Below are 13,422 nucleotides of genomic sequence, written 5' to 3'. Positions count from 1 at the left end.
GAAGACATTTTGTTTATTGGCGTCTATAGCAAGCCTTCTGGAACGCGTCCTGGTGTTCATCAGTCTAACAGTCCTGAGCACTCACACTGTCGATCTCTGAAGCCACACTTATCAGCACCCCAGTCAGTGCTGACTCACCCAGGGCCGACTCACCCAAGGCCTGTGCAAACTATTGGCATCACGACCCTGAGATTTCTGCCAAACAGATAATAGACAGCTCTTCTGGGAAGAGTCATATTTCCGATGGCAGCTGGCCATTGATCAAGTGTCAGAAATTTGCCTAATCTTGTCTGTTGGCGGAGGACAGGCCATCTCTGTGCTCTGATTGTACTTTTCGATCCCACACTGCATTGCATTCCTTATCCACATTCATCAGCCCAATCTTATTTCAGGAGATATCATTATACTCCAACCTCATCTTACGAGTGCCATTCCAGTGTGACTCAACCATGTCCAACAAAGCATTAAAAACTATTCCTGAGAATCTTACAGGCTGGTGGAGTCTTTGAATCGTTACAGGGTACAGTTGCCAGGGATCTTGAGATCATCCTGTGTACCTCTCTGTCCACTCCCAGATGGACAACTGAGGCACAAAGAGGCCAACTGACCTGTCAAAGGTCTTACAGTAAATAGTGCCTCTCTGTGGGACTGGATATGCGGAAATAGACAAGCATCAAAGAGGCAGAGGTATTCCGATGACAATGAACAATAATTGCACACTCTGGTAAGTATTTTGGAGTTCCTTCCCACAGATAGTAAGGCAGCTGGCCTCTATCTCCACTGAGGACAAGATATGGGGGATAGAAGCTCTTACTTACAATTTGAGTTTATATGTAAAACTAGAAATACAGTATTTTATTTTAATGTTTCAAGTTTAGAAAGAGTGAATGGTGGAAGAGGGTGGACACCCCTTTTCCAGAGGAATCTGAGGTTGGTGGTGCCCCTGTTAGGGGCGATTGGATTGCCATGGGTGGTGTGGGGGGCAGTCTCTGATTCAGTGCAATTTCTGTGCCAGCACAGGCTGTGGGGCTCCATTGTAGCAGGTGCCGATTGCCTGCGTGGGGGCAGATTTCTGCACCCCCATCAAATGCTCTCACTGCAGCATCTCATCAAGGTGTCCTCATATCAGATCACGAGGTCTGCCACTGGGAAACAAGCAGAAGGAGCTGATTCCAAATAGGAGAAATCTGATTTTCATGCAGAAGCCCTGAGAAATCAAAGTATGTGAGGATCCTCAAGATAGGTAAAACTTGAGGATCAGCCTATTTCTCTCTCCTGGGCTATTTGAACTATTTCTCTAATATTTCAAGTTCAGCAAAAATCCATGCTTCTGGAGTCCTTTTTGCCTTCATATCCGGTGTCTTCAAGGAAATGCATGTTCCCACTCAGTGGTAATAAGTCACCAGAAAGCAGTTCTGAGGGGTTATTTATAACTCTCTCTGGGATCCTGCAGCCGCTGGCTCGCTCTTGGTCTGAGTTAGTAGTCTGCGGGCAGACTGAGTTCCATCACCAGGATGGCTTTTGCCCTGTTGCAGGTGGAAGCGACATAAAGTGCTAACTGATGCATCTGCTCTGAGCTGAGATGACCGAATGCTCCTCCCCTCTCCTGCCCCTTCCTCTGATATCTTAAGTAAAGGGAGAGAGTTCACATCTGGACAGCATTTGCAGAAAATGTACTGCACCCTTTCCTCAGGATGTATTTAGTGCATCCTAATCTTGAGGAAGACTAAATTCCCTGAACTTTAAGGTTAGAAATAATTAGACAAGAAAATCCCTTCTCTTGATTTCTTGTAACTGTCAAAAATGATAAGTAGTGGAAAAAATTGCTTCAGCTCAGACTTCTCACTCTCCCTGAACCTTTGCACCATATTGTTTATAGGAAGAATATAACATCCTATGGCATGATGAGGTGAGCACTGCTGTTTCTGCCTTTTGATATCGTAAGCAGAGGGCCGGAGAGCTGCAGGAACCTAAATAAATGCCACGATTAACTTGGGACTGTTCAACACACACTCTCCCTCTCATTCATTTCCCCTTCGTGGCAGAAAACACCTCCTTTTGTCTTGGCAAACCCATTTTGGAAAAATGATTTAAATCATGGCAGCAAGGGATAGCTTTTTATGTCCTATTTTGATTGCCTTAGAGGTCAACCATACAGAAAGTGACATTTAATTTTCAAGCTCTGAAGGATCTTAGGGGGCCCAGTCCTGTTTTTTATTTTTTAATGATTTATATAGTTTGAAACATATATAAGAGTCACCTCTATGCTTCCTGTGCACTGTTCTGAAAATGAGTTCCAACACTCTTCCATTTTCCATAGAGTACAAGCTCTTTAAAGTCACAGAGTGTGTTTCATATTAGATGCATGCCACCATTTCTTTTATCCCTAGCGATCCTAGATCAATGCCTTTGACAGACTGCATAAAAGGTTGCTGTACTGAATTGAAAAAAAAATCATTATATGACCATATGAACTGTCTTGTGTCCTAGAGAAATAACACACTTGTTTACAATGAGGCTGAAACCAAGTTGTAATAATTATGCTAGTCTCTTCTGATTTCTGAGCAGGACTATTCATCCCAGAAACAAGAATACAGAAGCCAGGTGTCCTGGCTCATCAGACAGTGCAAAACCAGATGATGCCAGGTGCTTGTTTCTTGGTCAAGGGCTGTGGCCCAAGTGGTGGAGAATAAAGCCAGGGACCCAGCCCAGCACTTAAGCAGGTGTAGCTGCTTCAGCCTATTGTTCAAGTGCATTGTATTCAGAGTTTATTAAATGTGAACCCCGGAGCACCACTTCCCAGGGGCCTGGGCTCCTTTGTGTGACTGAAAAGCAGTAATTGGGTCACCTCTGACTTAGAGCTACTAGAATCAATAATAGCATTTCTGTAACTCCCTCCAAAGTGTGTGCCTGAACTCTGAAGCAACAAAAACAAAACAAAACAAAACAAAAAGCACTTGGTATTTGAAAACATAAGAGAGAGAGAGAGAGAGAGAGAGAGAGAGAGAGAGAGAGAGAGAGAAGATACCAATAAATCAACCTAATAAGAAAAAAGTCAAATTAGGAGCATGAACTAACATTTTTGTAAGAATTTAAAATCAGAAAAGTACTGACTCAAGTGTTTCAGATTAAACTCACTAAAGCAATGAAGTTATAGTATAAATAAAGACTTCTAGTAGAATAATCTGGCCATTCAATGATGTGGTGACATCAGGGACCAGTAAAGTCTCTGGTGCCAGAACATGGACATGTCATCCACAACTTGTACTTCTAGCTCCTAAAAACCCTGAAGCCATTGTTTACCTTTTTTTTTCTTTCTTTTTTCCTGTGTTAGTTCTGTTATCATGGAAAATGTAAAGTTTGAATTTGCCCCAGGCCTGAGAACAAAAATTAGATGAACATGTTTTTCGTCTTATTTCTCTGTAGGGAAAGCAACACTTTTCCTCTACCTTGTTAGGTTCTGGGCCTGAGGCCTGTAAATTAAACTGACAAAACAAAATGAAACAAAATAAAACAAAACAAAACAACAGATTATTAACCAGAGAAAAGACACAAAAGTTTTATTTTAAAATTTTTGTGCACAGGGGCTCCACAGAAAAAAAGTAAAACCCAAAGAAACAGTTAGACTTGGGAAGCTTATTTTAACAAAAAGGCAATGAATTGTGAAGTGACTAGACAAAGGAAAGGGGATTTGGGCTTCTAAGGGCAGTAAGTTGGGTTGAGGTAAACATATGACAAAAAATAATGGTAGGTAAGGTTTATCTAGTAAGGTTTGTTGATGTACACTTATTTAGGTGCTGTCTTCATCTCCAGTGATCAGGGCTGTTTCCCTCTTTTTGGCATGGGAGAGGGCGGCGGCACCTACACAAAGGGAATTTGTGTCTTACTTTTACATACTGCAGATAGGAGGAACACAGAGCTCTTTCCGTGTCTGCTTTTTCTCAACTGTGTTCAGCTCAAAATAATCTTTATGTCTAAGTGGAATATTTTGGGGTGGCATATTCTGATCTTTATTTCTTATATTTCCCACTTCTTAAAGAAAAAAAAATCCACTATAGTCTAAGTGCATAAATATTTGGATGTTATGCTGGCGTCAATACCTGTCTGTTCTAGGTGGAAAGCATGGTCAGTTGGAGGGCCATTAATGTGGCTGCTGTGGGTCATAGACGTTTTCAAACCATGGGAGTGTCCTCAAGTCCCTATATACACAGAAAACAGTGAATAAACAGGAATAAAATGCAAATGCTAGAACACATTCCTCTCTTCCGGTCCTGGGCTTATTCTAAGAAAGGAAATAAGGTGAGTTCCAGTGGGTAGTCATCGTTTTAAGAAGATCTATGGAGAAGCAGTTTAACTAACCCACAAGGACTTTACCAAGTGTAACTTTTATTAGTTGACTATGAGGAAGTGGACAGGAAGTTCAGGTCATGAGTGCAGAATGGAAGTGGACATTTTTCATATTTCCTTCAAGATTTTGTACCTGAAAGAAACCTTTTCAGTAATAACTTAGAGGTTTCATCAAGGGTTTAATTTTTAATGTGTTATACTTTCAATATTCAATGAGAATACCTATTTTGAATGCCCATTTATTTATAGGATCATACAATGGAGCACAGAAGAAAAAGGTTCTGACCATCGAGTCACAGAGTTTTAAGTGAGAGGGAATGAAAAAAAAAAGATAGCTAAAGTATAGAAGCAAAATTAAATAATAACACCTCCTATAAGTTAATAGAATATAAAGCAAGGTGGAAATTATCATGAGGTAGTATTTCCCTCATGGGAAAACATCAGAAGTTCTGAAAAAGCACAGGGTTTTTGTTGACTGGTGGCAAAGAGGCAGAAGGAATTCTAGGAAAGGAAATGTATTTACAAGCATGGAGATAGTTTCAATAAAACATTACTGTGATTATGTTATCCTAGCCTGGTGGATGATTTCACCCTTCTTCAGGAAGGGTGAATTTACTGGCGCTTGTAAAAAAGGATTGCTTCTCCACAGATGTATCTCTCATCTGTTTGCCCAGCCCGAGGTGATTGTGAGTAGATTGTGTCATGTGTTTCCTTAAAGAAGCCAAGTACACCCAGGTAGGATCACGGAAGGGGTGCATTCTGCTCCTGGGAGTCTCTGTTTAATTTGGGGACACTCGCTGTCTTCTGTGGGGATATTTAGTTCACGATAAATTTCACAGCCTCATATCTTTTCCTTCTGTTAACCTTTTCTTGGCCTGTTAATTATTTATTTTACAGTGTGGACTTCCCTATTTAGGTATTTTATTCTCTTGACCTGATTTTTAACTGAATGTAGCTTTCCTGGATGAAATAATCACATCCCTGAAAGCATATGTTTTGTACGAAAAATTTCCTTTCTTTCAACTTCTCAAGTCCTTTCCAGCCTAAGTTTGCAAACCCTTACATTTCTCTAGCAGGGTTTACCTTCAAAATGTCAGCACGGGATTTTTAAATGCATGTATTTCTATAGCTACCACCCACTATTTGGCCTGTGACATGATGTATGTATCTGAACTGGCCAGATGTGGGGGCCCACCATGCCTGCTAAATCCTACTTGCTATTGCTCTGTCATTGCAGACCACTTGGCTCTCAGTGCGGTGTCTGCCTTCCAGTGGATGAAAACTATCAACACTGGGAGGCTGCCCGGGCGTGCCCTTGGCCTGCTCTGAGGGTGTTCGGTTACCAAGGTTTGGGCAGTGCCGAAGCCACTGGCAAGCAGCTTTCAGCTAATGGGACGATGGAGTCCTGAGCTGGACGAGTTATGCCCAAACCCCACATCCTCCTCCGTGGGAATGTCACCAACGAACTACTTCCAGCAACTGCACAGGCACTGGGACCACTGCTCTCACTTCTTTTGCACAGGTTGGGGGGAAGGCTTCCTTGTGTTGGGAGATAATTGTTTTGTTTTCCCCTCCTGGTGACATCTGCTTACCAAAGTTGAGCAGGTGGGGGGTTGATCATTTAAAGAAAAGTGTTAAACTCTTTTATAGAAACACACAGAGGGTCTGCAGTAATAATGGTGGTGGTGTGTGTGGTGCTGTCTGGGCACCTCCGCCAGGAGTGGGGCTGTGGAAGGACTCTTGCTTTCTTCCTTTTTGTCTTCCTTTCCCTCCTCTTCCTCCTTTTTATGTTTTATTTTTTGGGTATGTTTTACATAGCAATTTTATTAGTGTGCTGTTCTCTAGATTTAAAAAAAAAATTTTTTTTATCTGCATCATCAACATTCTCCACCCCCTCCACCTCCCCCATCCTTAGGTATTTCCCAGATACTGTCAGAACAGCCTGTACTCAGAGCTCTGATCAAGGGCTCCCCGGTGATCTGGACACACATTTCTGTCACAGAGTATTGCTAAGTAAGATGAAGTGTTAAGATTATGGGGATTTGTACTAGGTTACAGATTCTGAGACATCATGTGAGGTGGCGTGACAACTCATGTTCCCTGGCACATTTTCCAAGCTTGGCCTTTCTGCAACCTGTGCAGTTTTTAAGGAAATGACTGAGCAGTTTTGTTCTGGTCGGGTGGCAGGGAATGAGGACCCATGAGGAGACACTTGTCTTACCGTCACTTCAAATTGTGTCAAAGAGCAGGAACAGAGGAAATCCAGCCTGGCTAGTGGTCCTCAGCGTTGACTTGGCCCATGAGCTATGCACACTGAAATGCTCTCTACACTACAGTGGCTGTAAATGGCTGGGGGATGTGGGCTGCTTTTGAGCTGGGTGTTTCCCTACAGAGGGCTGCTCAGTATTGGGAAGAGTTGATGCTTTGCACTTCCCTACTGACTTGAGTGCTCTGAGGTGGGAAAGCCCTGAGGTGGGAGAGCCCTGGGTGGGAGCGTAGGGCCCGGAGAGCTGAGTAGAGAAACAGTAGCCATCTGTCGCCTTTCTCCACAGGACCTGGCGGACTTCAGAGAGGGGAAGTGGGTGAGCCCTGGTCAGAACTACTCGCATACCCTGATCTAATCGTCACGGGTCCTGGCCACTTGGTTTATGGCCCATGGTCTCTGTCAATTTGCAGACAGTGTGAGTTTCATTGGGCTGGAGATGATTTGATTACAAATGGTCTCTGACCAGATGAGGAAATACATATTGAGGATGACAAAGCTCCTCAACTAATGAAAATAAAATCCCTCTCTAATCACACATTATTTTTTACATCTGAATCAAAGTGCACAAATCCCAGTTAACATAGCTAGTCTCGTTGACGAGTTATAGGACTTGGATGGACTGTGAAGAGCCCTGCACCAGGAAGTAAGGAAAGGTGGCTCTGCTGTAGTTCTGCCTGGGGTCTGGTCTGACTGGGGTGTGCCCTGGTGGAAGACAAGAAGGAGCCTGCGCTGGATGTCCCCAAATGAGTGGGGGCAGTCCAGGAAGGGCCAGACACCCTGCAGAGCTGAGCTAAGAAGTGAATGGTCACTGCAAACAGCTGATAGTGGAAGGGCACCCATCCCAAAAGGGTGGACGCTACAGTGGGAAATACAGAGCAGGAGAGGTTTCCAACCTTCAGCAAGCAGAGCGTGGCCCAGGAGATATGGCTGTAGACAGAAGGGCTTTGCTGGAATCCAGGGTGGGGCACTGATTCCCAGCAGAGAGAGAGGAAAAAGCAAAGCAGAACCCTAGTGCTGGACAGAGATGGGAGACCACGGAGGTTACCCAGAGAGGGAGCTGTCACCAAGTCTATGAGTAAAATAGTCTTCTCTTAGTGCCCTGGTTATGAGAACTGAGACACAAGGTCAGGGTTAAGCTAGCCACCACATTAACTTGAGCCCAGAACTCCTTAAATCCCTTCCTTCTCAGCCCATGAGATGCTCAGCCCTGCTGGGCTGAACCTATGAAGTCCAAGTGGATGGTATATATACGTGCAAGAAGGTAAGAGGGAGAAATGGGCTGCAGAACTTGGGACCCAGCCAAACCCTGATAATTCATGGTCTAACAGGGCTCTTGTGAGTTCAACATTAGAAGTAGTATACTAAAGCTTTTCCCAGAGGGAAATCTGGGTAAAAACTATTAGGTAAAATCAGGATGAAATTGTGAAATTTCAAGAGACAGAGATGCCAGGCCATCTTCAAGCATAGAACTTTTGCCTACTCTGTCTGTCTGTTCTTCTGTCAAAACCCCTTCCTCCCTCAGACCTCACTGTTCCACTTAGGTAAGTCCTACTTATTGTACTGATTTAAAACTCATTTCAGTCACCCTTTCTAGACGAAGCCTTTTCTGCATCTCTGACCAGGTGACATCCTGCGTCAAATTTGCTCAGACCATTTAGTTGAGTTAGAATTTTATATAGCTTTGTCTGCTTATTTCATTAGCTTTGGTCTCTCCCACTGGAAGGTAAATTTCACAAGGGCTGAGAGCCTGTCTGTCCTGTGTGCTGCTGAGTCCCTAGAACCTAGCCCAGTGCCTGGTATATTTCAGGTGTTCAATAATTATTTGTTGAATGAGTGAATATTTTGAGAGAAATGGGACTCTTTTTTTGTAGGTAAAAACAAAAGCAAAAAAAAAAAGAATTTGGTATTATAAAGCACTTAGGAACACTGGTCATCCTTTAAACACATTTCAAAGGAATTTGGGGAGACCAGATTGGAGGGAGTTAAAAAGCCTCTTAGTACTGGCAATTAAGTCTTTATGCCCAGATATGACATAAAATAAGCAAAAGCGAGATAAGTAGGTTTTTAAAGGAAACTTAAGCTCATCTGTAGGGCAAAAAAATGGCCATAAATTTCTATTTTTCTTTCTCCCTACCCCTTATACTCTGTGTTCTGTCCCACGAATCTATATAGGCAAATAATGTAAAGATAAACATCGAATACATTCTTTCAGGGGAAGATATGCATGCCCATAGCTATAATGGAGGCTGTGGAAGTGGGTTACTCCTCATTTGGTTTTAATGAATGTTAGAGATCTTTGGTTTTTAGTAAGAAAATCTATTATTGGCTGTGGTGTAAGTCACATAATCAAAGGGAAGAAATTAATGAGAACTGGAACATTTCTATGTAGCCGAATCTACTACTCAGTCTTGCCTGATTATAGCTATGTTTTTCTAAAAGACTTTTCCGTTTTTATTCTATTTATCATGTTGCTTGTGCTTCAAATTCTAGGACTGAACAGCTGCTTGGATTGTTCCCAGCCCAGAGCCCATTAATACAGAATTCTACCAGGCTTTATCCATGGAAAAAGGAAAATCAAAGTGCTATTTCCCAAAGAAGGAGGTAAGAGTTCAGGGCACCAACAACAGATAAATGAATAAATAAAATGTGGCATATATATATATATATATATATATATATATATATATATATATATATACACACACACAATGTAATATTATCCAGTTTTTAAAATAATTGAATTTATAGTACATGCTACAATATGAATGAACCTTGAAAACATTATGCTAAGTGAAATAAGTCAGATGCAAAAGGGAAAATAGTGTATGATTTCACTTATATTAGCTATCTAGAATAGTTAATTCATAGAGACAGAAAGTAGAATCATGCTTACCGGAAATTTTGGGGGTGGGGGTGGGGACTTATTATTTGAAGGGTAGAGTTTCAGTTTTGAAGGTGGATGGCGTTGATGGTTGAACAACAACGCAAATGAACTCAATGCCACTGAATTATACACTTAAAAATGGCTAAAATGATAAATTTTATGTTATGTATATTTTACTACACTTTTTTTTTTTTTTAAAGCGTGCAGGATAGCCAAAGTCAATCAGTGTCATGACGGGAAGAATGGAAGGTCATGGTCATTGGAAGGGGAGGCCACCTGGTCACTTTGCTTCATGGACTGGAAACCTGGATTCAAGCCCCAGCTCTTCTATGTAACATTGAACAGGCCACCAAACCTACCTGAAGCTCTTTTTCACATTTGTGGACAGTGACCTTGGCTCCTTTATCTGCCTTCTAGGAACTGGGTTACCCTGTGAAAGTATTCTGTAAACTTATAAAATTCTACACAAATGAAGGTATTACTGTCTGAGGGAATGGAAAAGCCCATTGTAAATCCATATTGGATGGCAAATGGACACCACCACTTCCTTATATTAGTTTTCTGGAGGTAGCTCTCCCAGCTGGAAGGAAAGGGTTAGGATAAAAATAAGACAGTCATTCACATACATGCTACAAATCTAAATGGGCCTGAATCACCCTGCTGTGCAGCCACTTCAGTAAGACTTTACAACCCTCCACAGGAGGCTCAGAAATATCCATAACTTCAGTAAAGCAGCCGGCATTTCTAGCTGAGTGTCTTTAAATGGCCTGCTGACAATGGAGCTGTTAATTAACCTCCATAAAAACCAATAAGGGGTGCCTGTTTGATATATATGACCTGTGTCTGGTATAGGCTTTTGGCAAATACAAGAATGACTGATTCCACCCAAAATTTCAAATATTTGGCTGTAGAAACCAGTGGTCTCTTTCTATGCTAACTGCTTATTTGTTAATAGGAGATCCAAAATACAGGATTAGAGCAGATTTCATTGCAAGATTCCTCCGATGCTGTCATCTGCCCAGATTAAAACCCCCAAGAGGGCCCACTGTTAGGATTACGATTTGATCAGCCTCGAAGGTTATTGGAAGAAATGCTAGTAGCTTTACAACTGTTGGGTAGAATTTTCTGGTCACTCATCAAGGATGGCACTTGACTTTTTCACTCTTGGTTTTATACAGCGAGTCCGGTTCCAACGGCCTGTTGAGTGGGGGTTTGGGGCTCCAACTCCAAAGCTTTAGTTCTGAGGCAGGTATCTCCTCCCCACACACCTGAGGACTACCTGGCTTCAATACCTTCTCATAGCCATGGTCTTAAAGGTATTGTTCTCAAGATGTTACTTCTTTCTTTTGAATTTGGCTGTGTTACATAGCCTATATATAGTCCAGTATTTATACTCATTCTAGAATGTTGGGAGTAAAGGGGTATTTTCTATACATGTTCATTTACCATCTCAGCTGAAAATGGAGCTACGAATCAGTATTACTAAAGTTTGATGACTTCGATGCTTAGATCCAGGGAAGCAGGGAGCCAAGATGGTGCTTCCTTTAGGGAGCTTGGCGTGTCCTCGTTGGGGTCGTGATGTCATGGTGGAGAGCCCATGACCGCTGCAGCCTTTTTGGACCTCACTCACTACCATAGGACAAGTCTTTTTAGGGTACTTATAATGATTTAAAGTGACAGTATTTCCCTGTATCCAGTAATAGACCAGGGGTGGGGGTTAGCATTAGGGGGAAAAGGCACGATAAAGGGGAAAATATGAAAGTGATAGAAAGAGGAACAGAGAAGAAAGAATAAGAAGGCAGACAAAGAAAAGGGAAAAGGGGAAAATTGGGCGGTCCCAGAGACAGAAAAGGATAAGAGAATAAAAGAAGTGAGCCAGCTTCCTTTTCTTTTATGTGCACATTTGGGGATAAGAGAATGCTGCCTTCCTTCCCTACAGCTGGCGGCTTCCAGCTGCAGCGGAGGCTGTGAATACATCTGGAGGTGGCAGCTGGCAGATGTCTGCACCCTCAGGCATGTCTACTCTAGTTTCCTCTCTCCACCTGTCAGACACACTCAAAATCTAGCTCAGACCCTGGAACCTGCGTCAGTTTGGCCTGCAGAAAGCTTGTTTTCAGTGAACACACCACCTGGGAAAGCGACCAGTTGCTATTTTTCACCATTTCAAGATATTGACTTTAGGGCAAGGCTGCTGTCACCACATATGCTTCCAATTTTGAGCTGGGGTGGGGGCATGTTGGAAAACATTTTTAGCCAACCCATTGACTTTGTAGCACGGAACATCAGTGAAAATCTAACATGCAAATGTTTGTAATGAAAGGATTTCAACAGCGTTCTTGAAGATCTGAAGATGCAATCTATCTGGCTGACCACCTGCATTCAAATGATCTGCTCCAATGCACAAAATTAATATGGGACCTCTGAATTGTGAGATTGATGAATTCCAATTAGCTTTCTCTTTGAATAGCAATGTTTGGTGTGTGGTGCTCTTTAGAAACTTCTAGCACCCATTCTATTTATAAATTGCTTTTATAAGCATAGAATTTAAAGGCTGAAAGAGACCTTAGAAATACTGTAATTAGAAGATATTCAAATTTGTAGCCCTACATACAATGTTGGAGAGTGCCCCTTTCCACATAATTTTGCCAACACAAAATGTTATCAGTCTTTTTAATTTTTGCCAACCCTTTTGAATAACGCTGTTTCAATATTTGCATTTATATTTTCCTTATCACCAGGGACTCAGATCACACTGCTATGCTGAATGGTGCGGTGTGCCCCATTGTGCTGCTGCTGACTCCTCTCTTTGCTGTCACAGAAGCTCCAGGTGAAAAGTAAGTTGCGGTCTCTATGTGCTCAGATGCTAAGGGATGCACGGATCCTCTATGAAGCCCTACAGCCCAGTAAGCATGCAAGTTGACACCCTCCTCCCTGTATGGACTGGGCTGGGGGGTTGGAGGAGAGCATCCCTACTCCTGCCAAAGCACCTTTCTTCCAGGCTTGCATCTCACCACCTGGATGACTCCCTTTGTCCTTCTGTGAGCCTTACCTGGAGGATGGAGGGGGTATGGGGGTGAGGGTAGAAAGAGCAGTTTGGCCAATTCTTTATCAGGCCGAGGAGAGTTGGGATAGCTCCTTGGTACTGTTTACAACGTGTGGCTCTGCTGAGACTACTGTCCTCAGCTTTGGAGCTTTAGCCAAGATTTCAAGACTAAAGAAGATCCTTGGAGCATTTTGTTACATAAACATTACAAATGTGTGTGTACAGACATAAAATGTCTGTAAGGGCACATTCTCGCTCTTACTATGTGACTTTTTTCTGTGTTATTGTGTATGCATGGGGCCACTTTTACTCTTTGCTTTATACAGTGTTATATTGATTAATTTTTTAAAACAACATTTGCTAATTTTGTATATATAAAAACATAAACATTAATAATTCATCTTTGGGATGATAAATTACTCCTCCTTTTACTAGTTGTAGAAAGTAAAGGTATCAAAACATTGATTTTTTTCTTTCAAAAGGAAAGGGATAATTTTAAAATTATTTTTAGAATGTATGTCAGATGCACACCTTAGGAACAGAGTCTATTATCTTTCCTTTTTTGCAGTCCCATAATAGCTTGTACAGGTATTCCCAAATAGAAGGTGTTTAGAAAGAAAGAAAGGAAGGAAGGAAGAAAGAAAGAAAGAAAGAAAGAAAGAAGGAAGGAAGGAAGGAAGAAAGAAAGGAAGGAAGGAAGAAAGAAAGAAAGAAAGAAAGAAAGAAAGAAAGAAAGAAAGAAAGAAAGAAAGAAAAAGAAAGAAGAAAAGAAGAAAGGAAGAAAGAAAAAGAAAGAGAGGGAAGGAGGAAGAGAGAGGGAGGGAGGGAGGGAGGGAGGAAGGAAGGAAGGAAGGAAGGAAGGAAGGAAGGAAGGAAGGAAGG

At 42.0% G+C, this 13,422-nt stretch overlaps 1 long non-coding RNA gene across 1 annotated transcript; it reads left to right on the top strand.

Moving 5' to 3' along the window:
• Nucleotides 1-6,149: 6,149 nt before the first annotated feature.
• LOC109371915 (uncharacterized) lies at nucleotides 6,150-10,178 on the top strand. Its single transcript, XR_002121956.1, has 3 exons — nucleotides 6,150-7,028; nucleotides 9,104-9,214; nucleotides 9,698-10,178. It is a non-coding gene; the product is annotated as an uncharacterized LOC109371915 (long non-coding RNA).
• The last annotated feature ends 3,244 nt before the right edge of the window (nucleotides 10,179-13,422 follow it).

This window comes from Hipposideros armiger, unplaced genomic scaffold, assembly GCF_001890085.2.
Source record: "Hipposideros armiger isolate ML-2016 unplaced genomic scaffold, ASM189008v1 scaffold_600, whole genome shotgun sequence".
Taxonomy (NCBI): Eukaryota; Metazoa; Chordata; class Mammalia; order Chiroptera; family Hipposideridae; genus Hipposideros; species Hipposideros armiger.
This window is presented reverse-complemented; position numbering and strand designations above follow the sequence as displayed.